Source organism: Capricornis sumatraensis, chromosome 17, assembly GCF_032405125.1.
Source record: "Capricornis sumatraensis isolate serow.1 chromosome 17, serow.2, whole genome shotgun sequence".
Taxonomy (NCBI): domain Eukaryota; kingdom Metazoa; phylum Chordata; class Mammalia; order Artiodactyla; family Bovidae; genus Capricornis; species Capricornis sumatraensis.
In genome coordinates this window covers 26,775,430-26,793,776 of record NC_091085.1, presented here as the reverse complement: position 1 = coordinate 26,793,776, position 18,347 = coordinate 26,775,430, and the positions used below count along the sequence as shown (strand labels likewise).

The 18,347-nt window shown below is 39.3% G+C and overlaps 1 non-coding gene across 1 annotated transcript; it reads left to right on the top strand.

Moving 5' to 3' along the window:
* Positions 1–16,683: 16,683 nt before the first annotated feature.
* TRNAC-GCA (transfer RNA cysteine (anticodon GCA)) lies at positions 16,684–16,755 on the top strand. Its single transcript has one exon. It is a non-coding gene; the product is annotated as a tRNA-Cys (tRNA).
* The last annotated feature ends 1,592 nt before the right edge of the window (positions 16,756–18,347 follow it).

Genomic DNA, 18,347 nt, shown 5'->3' with positions numbered 1-18,347 from the left:
GCAGGGGACGGAAGGCATGGAATTCCACACACATGTTCACCCATAATTTTCTCTTTGGTTCAGACTTTAACGAGAAGCCGTGACGTCCCATTGCTTGGCTCAGATTCGAGGCCTCTATGCTAGCATGCAACAGTTCAAGAGCAATTCACCCAGACTCACCTTCCCTCTTTATTTTTATCTTTTTTTCCTCTCTTTTTTTGCCACTGATAATTGTACCAAAATAAACAGCTTTCCTATGGTGCTCAACAGCATTCAAATGCGCCAGGGCAAGGACCCCTTTTCTAGAAAATGAAATAAAACATATGGAAGGAAACTAAGAACTCTTGTCAAAATTATTCCACTGTGAAATTAGTTACATTCCACAAGAAAATATAATCACATGGAGGGGTTCTTTCTTCAGTGACTCTCACACAAACTGCAGCAGGAAAAAAAAAAAAATCTAGTGTTCAGCTTCATAAGCTGTCAGTGCCATTGGCTACCTAAACCCATTCATATTTGATTATTTTCAGTCCACTGCAATTTCTATACAGCCCTGGTGGATATTTCTTTGGTTCATTGAATAAAACATTCACATCAGTCTATGATTGTGTTGCTGCTGTCTTTGCTATAATTAACACAGCAACAGATTAAAAACTACTACTTAAAATAACTGGTATACATTCACTTCCAAACAGAATACACATAAAAAAAGATTATTCAACAGAGAGCTGCCAAATGTACTGTAAACTGGAAGTGTTTCAATATCACTTAAACACTCGGCTAGAAGCTAAGTGAACCACATCTCTGCTGTCAGCAGAGCATGAAACTCTGAGATTTGTTTCAGTTTCCATCCGGTCTCCGCCAGTTAAAACTAAAGACTTCTACAGGCTAAATACATATCTCCATTTTTACTGGCATTGTCCACTTACTCTTTTCTAAGCAATACAGTTCCTTCTCAAGGATGCTTTATCCTTTTATGAAGATGATATTCTGAAAAGCACTATGGTCTGACAAACTTTTCCAAATTTCATCACCACCCTCATCTCTACGAAGCCTTTCTTGGATGCACACAGTTGTGAATGGCACCATAGAGAAAATCGAATAGATGCCATTCCTTTTCCTAAGAACATATCACTCACGCACACACACTTGGGTGCACACAGTTGTGAATGGCATCATAGAGAGAATCTAAAAGATGCCATCCCTTTTCCTATGAGAACGTATCGCACGCACGCATGCACGCTTGCGTGCGCGCGCGCACACACACACACACACACACACACACACAGACCCCACCCTCCCCCTACCCAGAAAGAAACAAATGCAAACAGAAAACCTGCTCCAAATCCTCCACTGAATTCCCCTTTATTATCAAATCAAATAAAATGTTCTCAGCATGTCAGAGACTCCCACAATACAAGCCTAGGTTATCTCTCTCCCCGCAGTGTGTTCTACCAATCACTTGAGTGCATCTCCTATTCCTAGTAAACCAGATTACTTGCAGTTCCTGTGACATTAGCATTTTCTCCTGATCTGATCCTGCCCCCTAAATAAGCAGAGAACCGGGGCCCTGGAGTCTAGAGTAGGGTACATTAGATGCCTGATTTGGAGGAAAGGGAGGGAAGGGCCTAGGAAGGAAGAAGTAGTCCTTGTAATCTTATCCACGGGGAGCTGGCATACAACTAAGAAAATCATCTGAGCCAGATCATCCCTCAGAGTTGCTATGGAGAAAAGTCATGCAGACCAAACAAGTTGTCAGTTTAAATGAGTGCTGCAGAAATAAGGCTTCGGTGATGAAACCAGGATGAGAGAGATAGGAGACAAAATACTTAAAAGTGGAGGGGTTGAGATGCAGTCAAAAGCCGCAGAAATGAGAGATCTAATGACTTCCTATAATTGCTGCATCTCTGGGTGGTTGGGGACAGAGTGTGAAGGATGTGAATGGAACTAAGTGCCACCTCGGGGCTTCTACTCATGGCATTCTTTCTGCAAGGAATGTCTCCTTCCACTCGTCCCAATCATACCCGTTCATCAAAACCCATCTCAAGTACCATATTTTCCAAGAAACCTGTACCTATCCCTTCAAAAGAGGCCACCGTCCCTCTTTTTCACTTCATCAGACATGGCTGGTACTTCTTCATGGCCTTTCTTAGGTAGATTGTAGATTACAGTCTTCAGTTTATTTGCCCCTTTACTATATTACATACACTGTGAAATTATGGATTTCTTCTTAATATCAACTCTGTGTGTGCGTGCACAGTCTCTCAGTCATGTCCGCCTCTTTGAGGCCCCATGGACTGTAGCCCACCTAGCTCCTCTGCCCACGACATATTCTAGGCAAGAATACTGGAGTGGAGTGCCATTTCCTATTCCAGCTGATCTTCCCAACCCAAGGATCGAATCTGCATCTCTTGTGTCTCCTGCATTGGCGGGTGGGTTCTTTACCAACCAACATCACCTGGGAAGCCCAATATCAACTGTAGCGACTACAAACCCTGGTGCATAACTGTTGCTCAACAAATACTGTTAATATTATTTTAACTAACATCTAGGTAGGGAAGAAACATTTGCATGATCTATGGAATAAGGAAAAGGGTAAAAGGTCCAAATATGTCTCTAGGTGTTCTCCTAGTTGACCGGCATCGCTGGCATTCCCATGACATGTTTTACAGAGATAACTAGAGATGTTCAGCTTATATTGAATATTTATCATGGCCCTACTCAGTCAATTTGCTCATGTGTCAGAGAAAAATTATTCACTATATACTCAAGGGATATGAAGAATGTTTAATAAATATCACTGCAGAAATATAGAAATGTCCATTTTAATATTTTCTTCAGTTTTTCTAGGCACAGTCAGGAAGCCATTTCACCCCACCTAAAACTGAGACCAAGACTAATTTAGGTTATGTTGTGACTAAAATTTAGTTTGCTTTCTTATTTAATAATTCTCTCTCACTATATTATCTTTTTGCTAAATATATCATTTTGGAAATAGATGCTTGATATACATATTTCATATAAATCAATGGTAGGATCCATAGGAAAAATCTTACATGGTTACAGGGAATAAAATACTTGAATGTTGTTTGTGTCAGCTGCTAGAAAGATTGAGGTCAAATTTTCAGCCAAGCAATAGCAAAGCCTATTGGACATTATGGAATATAATCTATGTTTAAACATTATCCCCAGATTTATTTTACTTTTCCTATTTCCCTATTTTCCAATTTTATTACCTAAAAAAATGGTATCTTATAAGCACTTTTAAATACTTATTTTAAAAATGAAGGATATAAGTAATAAATACAAAAAATTAATCTACTTTTCTTGAGACTGCGATATCCTAAAGTCAAAATATTACACAGGTGTATAATCCTATTAAATAAAAAGAAATTACCAGCTTTAGATATATTTTCTTAAAAGTAGAATGATTTTAAAACTAGTTGGAAGGTGAAAGAAAAATCTATTGATTTCCTAATTTGCTGCTAATGTTGAGATAAGCCATTTATTCATTTTTATCTATTTTTTTCCCTCTAAGGGTAAGGTAAATAAAACTTCCACCTGGCAACCTCACTTTTACAATTCTATCATAAAGTACAAAGGTGAGAAATCTTGGCTTTCAAAATTCCTTGCAATACTCACAGAGCTATAAAGTTATAAGAAATGCAGAGTGGTACTATTCACTAAGAATCTTGTTTTCCAAGGCTACAGCCATGTATCAACTAAACAAACTATAAATATGAAATATTATTGGCTATTCATCATTTGAAAGACCTTCAGTTCAGTTCGGTCATTCAGCCGTGTCTGACTGTTTGCGACCCCATGAACCACAGCACGCCAGGCCTCCCTGTCCATCATCAACTCCTGGAGTCTACCCAAACCCATGTCCATTAAGTCAGTGATGCCATCCAACCATCTCATCCTCTGTCGTCCCCTTCTCCTCCTTCCCTCAATCTTTCCCAGCATCAGGGTCTTTTCCAATGAGTCAACTCTTCACATCAGGTGGCCAAAGTATTGGAGTTTCAGCTTCAACATCAGTCCTTCCAATGAACACCCAGGATTGATTTCCTTTAGGATGGATTGTTTGGATCTCCTTGCAGTCCAAGGGACTCTCAAGAGTCTTCTCCAACACCTCAGTTCAAAAGCATCAATTCTTCAGTGCTCAGCTTTCTTTATAGTCCAACTCTCACATCCATACATGACCACTGGAAAAACCATAGACTTGACTAGACGGACCTTTGTTGGCAAAGTAAATGTCTCTGCTTTTTAATATGCTGTCTAGGTTAGTCATAACTTTTCTTCCAAATAGTAAATGTCTTTTAATTTCATGGCTGCAATCACCATCTGCAGTGATTTTGGAGCCCAGAAAAATAAAGTCAGCCACTGTTTCCACTGTTTCCCCATCTATCTGCTATGAAGTGATGGGACCAGATGCCATGATCTTAGTTTTCTGAATGTTGAGCTTTAAGCCAACTTTTTCACTCTCCTCTTTCACTTTCATCAAGAGTCTCTAGTTCTTCTTCACTTTCTGCCATAAGGGTGATGTCATCTGCATATCTGAGGTTACCTTTTAAATGGGCTTCCCTAATAGCTCAGCTGGTAAAGAATCAGCCTACAATGCAGGAGACCATGGTTCGATTCCTGGGCCGGGAAGATCCCCTGGAGAAGGGATAGGCTACACACTCCAGTATTCTTGGGCTTCCCTTGTGGCTCAGCTGGTTTGATCCCTGCATTGGGAAGATCCCTGGAGAAGGAAAAGACTACCCACTCCAGTATTTTGTCCTGGAAAATTCCATGGACTGTATAGTTCATGGGGTTGCAAAGAGCAACTTTCATACTAGTTACAAACATACCTTTAAAATATGTAGTTCTCTCACTAAAGCAAGATGAGAACTTAGAATTTGAAGCTGATTAACAGCAAAACCACTGCAAGTGTCATGAAATTTTGTCAGAACTTATTTCCAAAATTTCCTATCCTTAGTAATGCCATGTCATACATATTTTGCTTTTATTTGTATACTTTCATTTCCAATTAAAATGTTTCAAAAATTAATGTTTTGAGTAAAAAGAGTCTTTAAAAGGTCAATGCAAAATATGAAATTTCACAAAAACAGTCTTTTAAAAAATATGTCTCAGATTAAAAGGGTTTTTATGAACTGGTTATTTAAATGTGTGGAAGTGAGCAAATGTTGTATTATTGCTGACTCAAAAGAAGACACTTGCTGTGTGGGCAGAGAATGTGGAAGCTATTTGTGAAGGGAAGAGTTTGTCACTTGAATTAATGTGGTAGACTTGCCTCATAAGTCATCTCTACCATACTGCTCTACGACACTGCTGGGAAGAGTCGAGGTCAATATTCTACTCATTTAGAACATGCAGAGCCTATTTATTTACTAAAGGACTCATATCCCTTCATGTGGTCAGGATACAATAAGACTCAGAATAAAAGCTTCTTTAAGAAACCAATTATTCAGGGAAATGAATGAACTAGTACACTTGAACAAATATGTCAAAATCTTGCCTGCTCTCCTCTGCTGCTGAATGCCTCGACTTGAGTATCCACATAGAGGAGGTGGTCACCTACCAACTCAGATTTCGGTCCTACTGAATAGGTTCCTTATTACAATGCAATATTGTTTCTCTCTTTATGTCTTCCTTGAAGCCCTGATTTCTATTTTCCCAAAATCCTTTAAAAAAGAACAAAGCATTCCTTTGCACAATAGGATTTAAGAATTGAACTTGTTTATGCAGAAAGAGTGCTGTATTCAACATGGTAGCCAAGCTCTCAAAAAGCAGAAAGTGAAAGCAGTACATGGAAATAATGAAGAAAAAGAGACACTGAAAGTGTTAAAAACAAAGTTTGGGGGGGTCAGCATTTTGTTTCTAGTTCACTTTTTGCTGAAGGTAAGAACATACTCCATGTACCTAGGATAAGAATTCATTCTGAATATTCATATTGATGATTTCTATTTATAGGAAATAATCATGGCTGGTCATAAAAATAACTGAATATGGAACAAATGGACTCTTCCTGGCCCTATGGGCCAGTTTCCAACAGTGAACATATTCTTGGTACTATTTTGTTCCCATAGATTCACAAAGAGTGGCTGTGATGGTTTTCTTGTCCAGAGAATTGGTCCATTCAGCACATCCATATGGTGCCCTAGATTCTATTGAAAAGTCGATGAATCATGTGGGTGAATGAGGACTTCTATGTCCTCATTTTCTTTTCCATTATTTGGGGTTTTAAAACTTTGGTTTGAGTTCATTTTGATCACTAACTATTAATATTGTCTTTATGCTGTGCTCGGTCACTCAGTCGTGCCCGACTCTTTGCGACCCCACGGACAGTAGCCCTCCAGGCTCCTCTGTCCATGGGATTATCTTGGCAAGAATACTGGAGTGTGTTGCCATTTCCTGCTCCAGTCTCTCTAGCTGGTTAGAATTGTTAAAGGAGCTGAGAAAACAGTGGAAAAAGGCAAAAGGCTGGGAAAAGACTCAAAGTTGGCACAGGCATGCAACCAACTAGGATGTCCATTTCCTAATGCTCCAGAAAGATCTCTGCATTAAGCTTTTCTCTTTTTTAATATAAATTTATTTATTTTAATTGGAGGCTAATTACTTTACAATATTGTATTGGTTTTGCCATACATTGACATGAATCCGCCACGGGTGTACACGTGTTCCCCATCCTGAACCCCCCTCCCACCTCCCTCCCCATACCATCCCTCTGGGTCACCCAAGTGCACCAGCCCAGAGCATTAAGCTTTTCTTCTAGTCTTTGCTTCAAACCAAGCTGATCAGTAACTTCTTTCAGAGGATATTTAAAAAATACTCATTGAGCACTAATCATACATGAAGCACTGTTAGAGAGACTTTCGATTATAAATTTTTTTAAATAATTCCTGTTTTCACAGAGCCCAGGGTCGTTTTGAAGTCACCATGGAAGTAATACACCTGAGTAAAAACTACTACAATGACTGGTGGCAGGTTACGAAGAGATGAAAGTGTCTCAGGAGCTAAGATATGGAAAGGTTATCTAGCAGAAGAAACAAAGACTATGAAAGGAAGCGCTATAAAACTGTGATTGAGAAATACAATATCATTTCAACATATGGGAACCAGGGAATCCCTTCCAATTTCTCACCAACTGGGGGGATAATAATACTGGGGCTTTGTGTTTCTACCCCATGCACTTTCAGCTACTTCCTGTTTCTATTTACGCACCATTAGCTGGTTGCCTGGAATCTCTGCTACCACATGTTCATCATCCCTGCTCCTCTTTCATTTCTTTATGAAAAATGACTCAATTTCTGTAAACAAATTTTCTCATAGGTCTCTATTTCCCTATAATTTTATCATCTTTAGACCTTCCCTTGACCATTTGTAACCTCTCTAAATTCAACTGTAATGGAGTTTTCAGAAGGGCAGAGGAATCAAACCTGGAGCAAATCAAAATGGGTTTCCCTCCTCCTCTGCGAAGTACAGTTAAAATGAATATCAAGAAAATCTATGAAGACAACTAAACAGATAGGAGATCTCTTAAAACCAATGAGAAGAAAAATGAAATGAAGCAACAAGTAATTAATCCCTGCTTCTTCCGCCTGTGGAGGAAACACTGTCACGGGGGCAAGAGCAGGGATGCAGCCCCTGGAGGGCTCTCCCACCTTGTCTCCCTGTGTTTTCCATGTGATATAAAGCAATCAAACCCCTGGTGCTTGCTTCAGGCCTGGACTCAAGTTGCATCCCTGTGCTTATAAAAACCCTCCATTCAGCTGGAACAGAGGGCACTAACTTAGTTCTCACAGCACGTAAGAAAGCACATGGGGTAGAAGTTCAGCTGCAGAACAGACAAGAATACACCGGTGTCTCAGAGGGCCTTCGGCAACTGGAAGCAGAAGAAACCAGGCAGAGCACACACAACACAATCCAGAGCAGAAACGCTTCCACGTGTTCAGCACACTTTCACCACCCTTCCCTTTCTGCCCATCAGTTCTCCAATAACTGTCTTAGGTACTGACACTGTACCTCTCCCATTAGTAACATTTTCACTTGTCCAAATACACTTTTGCTCTCAACCTCCTGGCATAGGAAATAGGGTGGTAGAATGGCCACTATTCTCTTGAAAAGCAGATCCCATTTTCAGTTGTTTACTGAATGGCTGCCAATAGTTCACTCCTACCAACCACTTCCAGAAAGTCAGAGAAGGAACTGCCCATCACCCTGAAGGAGAAAGAAAGGTAATTTCTCTGTGATTTTTAAATGCATGAAAAGAAAAATCTCTTTTGCAGCATTAACTATAAACTGCACAAACATTAAATTGTTTTGAAGATTGATTAAGCTCCCAAGAGTTGCCATGATCAATGAATCAATGGGATCAGCAAATTTTACACAACAGAAACAGAGTAGTTGTGAAAACCCAACAAGCACAACTAAATTTGGTTGTAATTGGCTCAAGTCATCTTAGATGTCATGAAAATGGAAAATAAAACATATTAAATGGTACAAAGTTTATGAATCCTGCATTTGTACCGAAAGAGTTTGATTTTAATTGTAAAATTTTAGGGTAATTTTTGGTTCATAATGTGTTCCCATTTTCAAGGACGTCACTTTCTTAGGCCAAACACATAGTTTACCATTAACGTAAGATTTTTTCCTATATTTTTATAACTTTGACAAAAATACTTTATTTAACCCCTTTTCATATCCTTTATTTTTTCTGCCTACTGGAATAAGTTTGAGGTGAATGAATAAGCTATCCAATTTAGCAGGCATTTTCAACCCTTAAAAAGCTGATGTAAAGGTAGCTTTAAGAGACATCCAAGAAAATAGAATGGATCACTAGGATAACCTAAAGCAGAAGGGTCATCTCTGATCCTTTCTGCACCTCTTCTTATTGTTTAATGCAGGATATAGCATAGACTAGGTTTTCAGACTTGCTGGATGAAACTGGTTAAAGATGAATGTTCTTATGTTGTAAGAATACAGGAAATTATAATTTGTCACCCAGTTCTTTCAACATGACCTCCACAGAAGCAAGAGACCACCCTGACTCTGGGAAGTAAGCCTTGAAAGATGGATTTGCCAAAGGAAATGTCAATAAGGCCAGTTACAAGATCATCCTTAATAATCAGATCAATCTAGGCTAAAAATTTAGTCTGTGTGTGTTAATTAGAAGCGAGTTTTAAAAAGTGAGACTTCACCACAGTTTAACTCAAAATGTCTCTTCAAGGAGGAGTCATGTAAAACCGAAGGAGCACTGATAGGAGTCGGCTGACAGAACTCTATCTTGACTGACTGTGTCATTTTAAATGAATTTCTTTAATTTTTGAGGTCTCAGTGTGCTCATGTACAAAATGAAACAAGTTGAATTCCTCAATTTTCTATGTCAGGGTGAAACTTTTTAAGTAGCTTGTTGCCTTTCATCTAGAAAACCAACAAATGTGAGAAATAACCAAAATGGAGGTCTTTAAATTTTTAACAATTATTTAATAACAAAAATTGAAATTAACAATATGATGAAGGGGGCATCTTATTTGACTTCTTTCCCAGGGCCTTGTCTTTCTTCATCATTTTTCTTCCTCATTTTTATGCTGTTAGTATCATGGGAGAGCATGTGTGTGCACATGTGATCCCATTTTGACTACCTAGAGGGCTTAGTTGCTTGGATTTCCCATAAGATTCAATTTGTCTGCCTGTACTAGCTCTTTTGTGATTTTTAGTAACTGTTTCTCTAAACTCCAACATCACCCACCCTTCCAGAACATCACTTCCTCAGCAAAGCCCCACATTTGTCTATAGTCTAATTTTTTCTACAAAGTCTAATGAATCTTTTATTCCCATGGAACTTAGAGTGGCTCTGTTCTCCTAACTGAAAGCTGAGGGGTACAGCGGCATGACATACCACGCTGACCACCAATCAGCCCTGTGACTTCTTTGTACATGTTGAGTCTCTTCAAATCTCTCTGTCCTCAAGAAGATACCCCAAGGGAAAAGGACAATGAGCTTCCCTGACAATGTGATACTTGCAGAATCACTGCATATTATACACCTATGCTTTCAGTCGAGAATAACTAGTTCACAGTGTTGCGGTGGTATCTGCCATGAGTCAATATGAATCAGTCCTAATTATATTTTTATGTATAAAACACACATATTATATATGTGTGTGTGCATGTGTATATATATATGTATGTATATATATATATATATATATATATATATATATATATATATAGAGAGAGAGAGAGAGAGAGAGTCTCTCCCACCGTTTCACCCAGGTCATCACAGAGCGCTAGGTTCGGCTCCCTGTGTTATACACCTTTTTTTCACCACGTAGAACATGAGGTCTTAAGGGCTGCTTCTTGCTAAAAGAACTTCCCTGCCTATTCTGTGGGTATAAGAAGAGAATTCGTATAAAAGAGAAATGTTTCTGGGCAGTTCTCTTTTTTAGCATCATCTAAAACTATTCCTGAAGGTAAGAAAGAGACAGGAAACTGGTTATCAGGTGGAACTCATGTCACTGTCCCAAGACCTTTACACATTTTAAAATCTATTCTTTGTCTCCTAATAAAAGGGATGAACTGCAGAAAATAGGAAAATGAAAAGCTGATATAAAGGACGTATTTAGTTAATGAAAGTCAGTATCAGATGTAAAACATGCTAAAGAATACAAGCAAAACTATTTTATTGACAAATAGATTTCGAGTTGTTCAATGACACAGAAGCATAATCACTAGTCCAAGTGAAGGAAAGTACGACCTTCACTACTTTGAAAGGCACTCTGTCTTCTTTGCGCTATTGTTTTTCTAGTCCATTTCTAAGTGGCAATGTCCTATCAAATGCTCAAATGCAAAAACTTGAGTTCAAATAATTGTCAACACTTATCTGGACTCTTTTTTATTCCATCTTACATTTCTAAATCATGTTTATTTCATAAAGTTAAACTCAGGCCAGATGAAATCCCTTGACAAAAGAATCGAACAAGTCCAAATTGATCTCTTAAGTGGATCAATAGAAACTTAACTGAAATGGATTGGGGATTTTATCAAACTTGATGTAGTAGAACACTAATAAGATCACTTCCAATTCACACATATAGAACTAAATTTTCAGCACAAATTGATCTTATTACTAAGGATGAATGGTCACCTTTAATAATGGATTAAGGTGGTAAAGAATTCTCTTTTTATTCAAAAATCTTTTTTTGTTTAACTATTGGAGATTGCCTTAACTTTTTCTCTTACATTGAACTTTACTCACTTTTCACATGATCAGGTTTAAGGTTTAGGATTGTTTTAATCTTCATAATTTGACCTGGATTTTTAAACTCAGAAATATCTTCTGATGTGTTCTCAAAGGAGAATTTTGTAACAGCCAGAAAATCCATAATGATACAAATGTATTGCTCCAATAAACCATAACATTCCTACAAGCTGTTTGTAAAACAGTGCAAATAATAGTTAGTAAAGCTGTCAGTATGACAGAGGACTGTACATTTGAAGTGCTAGCTTTGTCTATTTGTGACTATTAATATGATAATCAGGTATGTTTCTTAGATCTGTTACATGTTAGAATTTATTAATATTATTCATAAAATGTATGCATGAAAATCTGATGATCAATCGTCTAGGTGGTTGCAGTAAAGACAATATAGTGAGAAAGAAAGGCCAAAGACTTTATCTCTTTAAAAAAAACCCTAATCTACCTCCAATCCACTTGAAATATCAGAAGATTTATCCATCCTAAACTCCATCTCTTCATGTCTACATTCAGAGACTGGCCTCTGCTATGGTGTCAAATGTTGGTTCAGATTGCTCCCAGAAATTTTCACTGCTCTTCAGTGAAAACAAAGAAAACTGCTATGAAATGTTCAGATACTTGGAGATTTTATTGGACACTTTGCCAGTGAATGAATGCATGTGGATATAACTTTTCCAGAACATTTCTTCCTCCATCTCATATTAGTTAAATAGATCCAAAAGAAGAAAACATCTCTATACCTAAGAAAATGTTCAAACATTCATGTAAGACTTTGTATCCTGTTCTTGCACTTACTTTTGCCTACTGGTAGGTGTGCTCTGAATTATAAATTCTTAACTATATTTGCAAACATTTAAGGCATGCTGTAGTCCACAAGGTCACAGAGAGTCAGACACAACTGAGCAACTGGACTGAACTGAAACATATTTGTGCTTCAGTAAGGAAATACTGGGCTTCCCTGGTGGCTCAGACAGTAAAGAATCCATCTGCAATGCGGGAGACCCGGGTTCAATCCCTGGGTTGGGAAGATCCGCTGGAGGAAGACATGGCAACCCACTCCAGTATACTTGCCTGAAGAACACCCATGGAGAGAGGAAGCCAGCGGGTTACAGTCCACAGGGTCACAAAGAGTCAGAAACAACTGAGCGACTAAGCACAATGTAAGTAAATAATAAGATAGGTAATATGGTATACTCTGCTTTTATGTTCTTAAATCTAGAAGGGCTTCCCTAGTGACTCAGATGGTAAAGAATCTGCCTGCAATTCAGGAGCCCTGGGTTCCACCTCTGAGTTCGGAAGATCCCCTGGAAAAGGGAATGGCAATCCACTCCAGTGTTCTTTCCTGAGAAATCCCATGGAGAGAGGACCCTGGCAGGCTACAGTCCATAGATGGTTTAGATGGAGAAAATCCACCCTAAACATTCTTGATCTTTTTGGTGCAGGATAACTCAGAAGAGTTTTATGTTGGAGTACGGGTCTAAATATGGAGTTCTATATATGGAATTATATGAATTACCATATAAGAATTATATATTACATGGGTAAGACTAGCGATCACTTTAAGAAAATTAGAGACCCCAAGGGAACATTTCATGCAAAGATGGGCACAATAAAGGACAGAAACGGTATGGACCTAACAGAAGCAGAAGATATTAAGAAGAGGTGGCAAGAATACACAGAAGAATACACAAAAAAGATCTTAATGACTCGGATAACCATGATGGTGTGATCATGCACCTAGAGCTAGACTTCCTCGAGTGCGAAGTCAAGTGGGCCTTAGAGAACATCACTGCGAATAAAGCTAGTGGAGGTGATGGAATTTCAGTTGAGCTATTTTAAATCCTAAAAAATGATGTTGTTAAAGTGCTGCACTCAATATGTCAGCAAATTTGGAAAACTCAGCAGTGGCCACAGGACTGGAAAAGGTCCATTTTCACTCCAATCCCAAAGAAAGGCAATGCCAAAGAATGTTCAAACTACTACATAATTGCACTCATCTCACATGCTAGCAAGGCAATGCTCAAAATTCTCCAAGCCAGGCTTCAACATTACATGAACTAGAACTTCCAGATGTTCAAGCTGGATTTAGAAAAGGGAGAGGAACCAGAGATCAAATTGCCAACATCTCTTGAATCATAGAAAAATCAAGAAAATTCAAGAAAAGCATCTACTTCTGCTTCATTGACTATGCTAAAGTCTTTGACTGTGTGGATTATAACAAACTGTGGAAAATTCTTCAAGACAGGGGAATACAAGATCACCTTACACTACCATATGTTAAATAGATAGCCAATGGAAGTTTGCTGTATGACTCAAGAGAACTCAAGTTGGGGTACTGTAACAACCTAGAGGAGTGGGAAAGGGTGGGAAGTGGGAGAAAGGTTCAAAGGGAAGGGACATTTGTACACCTGTGGTTAATTTATGTTGATGTATGGCAGAAATCAGACCAGTATTGTAAAGCAATTATCTTTTAATTAAAAATAAATAAATGTTTAAAAAAGAAAAAAAAATACCACCTTACCTGCCTCCTGAGAAATCTGTATGCAAGTCAAGAAGCAACAGTTAGAATCTGACATGGAACAACTAACTGGTTCCCAATTGAGAAAGGAAGATGTTAAGGTGAATACTGTCACCCTGCTTATTTAACTTATATGCAGAGTACATCATGTGAAATGCCAGACTGGATGAAGCACAAGCTGGAATCAAGATTGTTGGGAGAAATATCAATAACCTCAGATACACAGGTGACAGCATCCTTAAGGCTGAATGCGAAGAGGAACTAAAGAACCTCTTGATGAAAGTGAAAGAGGGGAGTGAAAAAGCTGACTTAAAACTCAACATTCAAAAAAACTAAGCTCGTGGCAACTAGTTGGGGAAACAATGGAAACAGTGACAGACTTTATTGGGGGGGGGGGGGCGGGTCTCCAAAATCACTGCAGATGGTGACTGCAGCCGTGTAATTAAAAGACACTTGCTCCTTGGAAGAAAAGCTATGACCAACCTAGACAGCATATTGAAAAGCAGAGACATTACTGCACTGACAAAGGTCCTTATAGTCAAAGCTGAGTAATTTCCAGTAGTCTTTATGGATGTGAGAGGTGGACCACTAAGAAAGCTGAGCGTGGAAGAATTGATACTTTTCAACTGTGGTGTTGGAGAAGACTCTTGAGAGTCCCTTGGACTGCACGGAGATCCAACCAGTCCATCCTAAAGGAAATCAGTCCTGACTATTCATTGGAATGACTGATGCTGAAGCTCCAGTATTTTGGCCACCTGATGCAAACAACTGATGCATTGGAAAAGAACCTGATGCTAGGAAAGACTGAAGGCAGGAGGAGAAGGGGAAGACAGAGGATGAGATGGTTGGATGGCATCATCAACCCGATAGACATGAGTTTGAGCAAGCTCTGGGAGGTGGTGATAGACAAGGAAGCATTGCATGCTGCAGTCCATGGGGTCACAAAGAGTTGGACACAACTGAGCAACTGAACTGATATATGGAATATGGGAAGATCCCCTGGAGGAGGGCATGGGAACCCACTCCAGTATTCTTGCCTGGAGAATCCCCACGGACAGAGGAGCCTGGTGGGCTGTAGTCCATAGGGTCACAAAGAGTCAGAGATGACTGAAGCAATTTAGCACAGGGGTCTAAAGCCCTAGAAACTTCTGCAGTGTCTTTGCCCCCCACCATGGGATGCCTTCTCTGTTCAGCATTGCCCAAAAGCTTGTGTGCATACACATATACACCACAGACACAAACACACAAATGCTGATTTGTCTAATGCAGATTTGGATATGTGTTTCTAAAAGCAGCACTGCCAGAAGGGTCACACACATCCTTTTAGCATTGGGAAAAGTAATTAATATAAAACACGAACAAGATATTATAAATATTACCAAGTGACATGCAATTACCACTGACTTCCCTGAAGTCAGTCTCTCCTGTGTGTGTGTGTTTGTGGGTGTGCATGCACACACACATGTGTTTAATAGTTGAGTTCTGTCCAACTCTGAGATCCCTTGGACTGTGCCCATCAGGCTCCTCTGTCCATGGAATTCTCCAGGCAAGAATAATGGAGTGGGTTGTCATTTTCTATTCTAGGGGATATTCTGGACCCAGGTATTGAACCTGTATCCCCTGTATGGGCAGGCAGATTTTTACTACTGTGCCACTTAGTTCAGTTCAGTTGCTCAGTCATGTCCGACTCTTTGTGACCCCATGGACTGCGGCATGCCAGGCCTGCCTGTCCATCACCAACTCCTGGAGCTTACTCAAACTCATGTCCATTGAGTCAGTGATGCCATCCAACCATCTCATCCTCTGTCGTCCCCTTCTCCTCCCGCCTTCAATCTTTCCAGGCATCAGGGTCTTTTTTAATGAGTCAGGTGGCCAAAGTATTGGAGTTTCAGCTTTAATATCAGGCCTTTCAAAGAATATTCAGGACTGATTTCCTTTAGGATGGGCTGATTGGATCTCCTTGCAGTCCAAAGGACTCTCAAGAGTCTTCTCCAACACCACAGTTCAAAACCATCAATTCTTCAGCGCTCAGCTTTATTTGTAATCCAACTCTCACATCCATAGCTTTTACTAGACAGACATTTGCTGGCAAAGTAATATCTCTGCTTCTTCATAAGCTGTCTAGGTTGGTCATAACTTTTCTTCCAAGGAGCAAGCGTCTTTTAATTTCATGGCTGCAGTCACTATCTGCAGTGATTTTGGAGCCCCCCAAAATAAAGTCTGTCACTATTTCCACTGTTTCCCCATCTATTTGCAATGAAGTAATGGGACCAGATACCATGATCTCAGTTTTCTTAATGTTGAGCTTTAAGCCAACTTTTTCACTCTCCTCTTTCACTTTCACTAAGAGGCTCTTTAGTTCTTCTTCACTTTCTGCCATAGTGTGGTGTCATCTGCATATCTGAGGTTATTGATATTTCTCCTGGCAATTTTGATTCCAGCTTGTGCTTCATCCAGCCCAGCGTTTCTCATGATGTACTCTGCATATAAGTTAAATAAGCAAGGTGACAATATACAACCTTGACGTACTCCTTTTCCTATTTGGAACCGTTCTGTTGTTCCATGTCCAGCTATAACTTTTGCTTCCTGACCTGCATACAGATTTCTCAAGAGGGATGTCAGATGGTCTGGTATTCCCATGTCTTTCTGAATTTTCCAGTTTCTTGCGATCCACACAGTCAAAGGCTTTGGCATAGTCAATAAAGCAGAAATAGATGTATTTCTGGAACTCTCTTGCTTTTTCGATGATCAAGCAGAAGTTGACAATTTGATCTCTGGTTCCTCTGCCTTTTCCAAATCCAGCTTGAACATCTGGAATTTCATAGTTCATGTATTGATGAAGCTTGGCTTGGAGAACTTTGAACATTACTTTACTAGCATGTGAGATGAGTGCAATAGTGCGGTAGTTTGAACTTTCTTGGGTTTCCCTGGTGGCTCAGACGGTAAAGCGTCTGTCTGCAATACAGGAGACCCAGGTTCGATCCCTGGGTTGGGAAGATCCCCTGGAGAAAGAAATAGCAGCCCACTCCAGTATTCTTGCCTGGAAAATCCCATGGACGGTGGAGCCTAGTAGGCTACTATCCATGGGGTCACAAAGAGTCGGACATGACTGAGCAACTTCACTTCACTTCACTTGAACTTTCTTTGGCATTGCCTTTATTGGGACTGGAATGAAAACTGACTTTTTCCAGTCCCATGGCCACTGCTGAGTTTTCCAACTTTGCTGGCATATTGACTGTAGCACTTTCACAGCATCATCTTTTAGGGTTTGAAATGGCTAAACTGGAATTCTATCTCTCCCACTAGCTTTGTTCATAGTGATGCTTCTGTGCCCACTTGACTTTGCACTCTAGGAAGTCTGGCTCTAGGTGCATGATCACACCATCATGGTTATCTGGGTCGTGAAGATCTTTCTTGTACAGTTCTGTGTATTTTGCCACCTCTTCTTAATATCTTCTGCTTCTCTTAGTCCATACCATTTCTGTCCTTTACTGAGCCCATCTTTGCATGAAATGTTCCCTTGGTATCTCAAATTTTCTTGAAGAGATCTCTAGTCTTTCCCACTATATTGTTTTCCTCTATTTCTTTTGCACTGATCACTGAGGAAGGCTTTCTTATCTCTCCTTGCTATTCTTTGGAACTATGCATTCAAATGGGTATATCTTTCCTTTTCTCCCTTGCTTTTCACTCCTCTTCTTTTCACAGCTATTTGTGAGGCCTCCTCAGACAGCCATTTTGCTTTTTGTATCTTTTTCTTGGGGATGGTGTTGATCCCTGTCTCCTGTACACTCTTTAATTATTTTGGGAAATAAGTTCACTGTATTTTTTCTAAATGTAAAAGCAATAATGTGCTTATTATAAAATAAATGTTTGGAAAATATAGAAAACTAAGAAAAAATTAAAGATATAAAAACTCATTTAATACCACAAATCAGAGGAAAATCACTACATTTTAGTGAGAAACTAGTCTGGGCTTAAGTTGAAAAGTTCTGGAGCTAAAGTGTTGACCTGGAAATATCTTTCTGTTTCTATATCAAATCCCAAATAGTGGTCACATATTTCAAATATTCAATGGAAGGAAAGGCCACCATTGCAGAAAGAAGCAGAAAGAAAAATGTTTAGGATATTCACAGAGAAGTGTTACCTCAATTTTTACTAAAAGCTAACTAGTTCCATCCCCATTCCACTAACTCATCTTACCTGATTATATCAGAAATAATTCAAAAGGGAGAGAGAGTAAATATACATGGCCTAACAACTATGAGAACGATGATGCTCCAAGCTACTGACAGCACCAGACCACTCCATCTCAGCACAGAGAATGCCCCTATCCATTTTCAGCTGGAAGATAATGTCTCTGACTTTGAGCAACTCATCTCCTAAAGGCCCACTGAGTGGAATATTTCTACCTCTTCTCAAATAAGCAGTCAGAATGTTGTGAGAGCAAACAATGTTTGAACTCCTTTGAGAGTCCAAAACCATAGTACAAGATTTGACATGAGTATGGGTAATTAACAGGGAGTAGTGACAATTAATTAACGTGAAATAGTGGACTTCCCATGTGGCTCATCGGTAAAGAATCCATCCG